The 1,309-nt window shown below is 35.1% G+C and overlaps 1 protein-coding gene across 1 annotated transcript in view; it reads right to left on the bottom strand.

Moving 5' to 3' along the window:
* Positions 1-1,015: 1,015 nt before the first annotated feature.
* The window catches only part of LOC129577268 (uncharacterized), a 3,102-nt gene continuing 2,808 nt past the window's right edge, over positions 1,016-1,309 (bottom strand). Inside the window, exon 4 of the mRNA XM_055464008.1 lies at positions 1,016-1,309. This exon is cut by the window's right edge and continues 622 nt beyond it. The gene's annotated coding sequence lies outside the window, so the exon portion shown is untranslated.

Raw genomic sequence — 1,309 nt, 5'->3', positions numbered from 1 at the left:
TCTCTCTCTCTCTCTCTCTCTCTCTCTCTCTCTCTCTCTCTCTCTCTGTTTGTCTGTCTCAGTCTCGTCCATCGCCCGCAGTCGGTGTGTAAACACAAGGGTATTGAACTAGGATCATGCGCTTGTGTCAACGAGCACAATATACACAACACCGAAACCAATATATTGTCAATTTATTAGTTTGAATAATCGCCGACGAGAACGATAACACAACGACAATGATGCAGTGTTAATATACGTGTGGTATATCTGTTTCATATTCGGCCAATTGGTGTGTGAATAACGAGTTCATCGATTAGTCGCACTCTCTGCATGATGATTTCAGTTAGTTGTTAGCACTGTTTTTTGCTTTTTATTTTCTGCGGTTCGGTTCCCCCCGGAACGCATTACACATTATTGCATTGGTGCAGCCAAAATGCAAATCGAAAAACACTCAACCATTCCGACGACGACGACGACAACAACAACAATGGCCAGTGATATTGACTGTGTGTCCATTCTAAATAAATTAATTCTTTTAACCGAACAATACAAGCGATTAAATGAATTGTTGGAGGATAAACAAAATATGCTGAAACAACGTGCAACAAATCTGCGACAACGCCGTCTCAAACACAAATGTGACATGCAAAAAATGTGGATTACTCTGACGCAAATCGAAACTAATAATACACTCGAAGCGCCAACCATGCTAATTGCACCTGCGGTGGCTACGGTCAACACCGAAACCATCTAGTACATTCACATTGAAGCGTTGATTTTTTTCGGTTGTTTTTTTTTAAAGGGAAAAAAATCAGTTGATTAGGAAAAAAAGAAATGATGTAACGATGACGAAAAAAATCCACTTTATTTGATCAATTTTCCACATGGAATTTGAGGTTAGACGAATTTGAATGAGAAGAAAAAACATGAATAAATTAAACACACGTTAAAAAAATAAACGATATGGTTGTTTTATTGTTCTGAATTTGGCATATTGGATAATGAAGACGAATGAAAAGAAAACATCAGCATGTTGTTTGTTTATTTAATCAAAATGATTTTATTTGATCGTAGCTTTGAATAAGTTACATTGGCTGTATGTTCACTTCTTTGTTATTTCTTTAAATATAGTCAATAAAACCTAAGGTGAGCAAAATGGAATGCAATATGATATGATAATGAGGGAAAAAAGGAATACTGCAAACGAAATACGACGAACTAATTTCAAACTATCTAAATATTTAGAAAAAAAAAAGAAATGTTTGAACACCGGAACGTAAGTTAAATAATTTAAATGTGAATATTTTTGTTGTTGCTTTTTTTTTTG

Source organism: Sitodiplosis mosellana, unplaced genomic scaffold (assembly GCF_009176505.1).
Source record: "Sitodiplosis mosellana isolate CC-2019 unplaced genomic scaffold, AAFC_SMos_1.0 Smas_scaffold_6197, whole genome shotgun sequence".
NCBI classification, from domain to species: Eukaryota; Metazoa; Arthropoda; class Insecta; order Diptera; family Cecidomyiidae; genus Sitodiplosis; species Sitodiplosis mosellana.
This window is presented reverse-complemented; position numbering and strand designations above follow the sequence as displayed.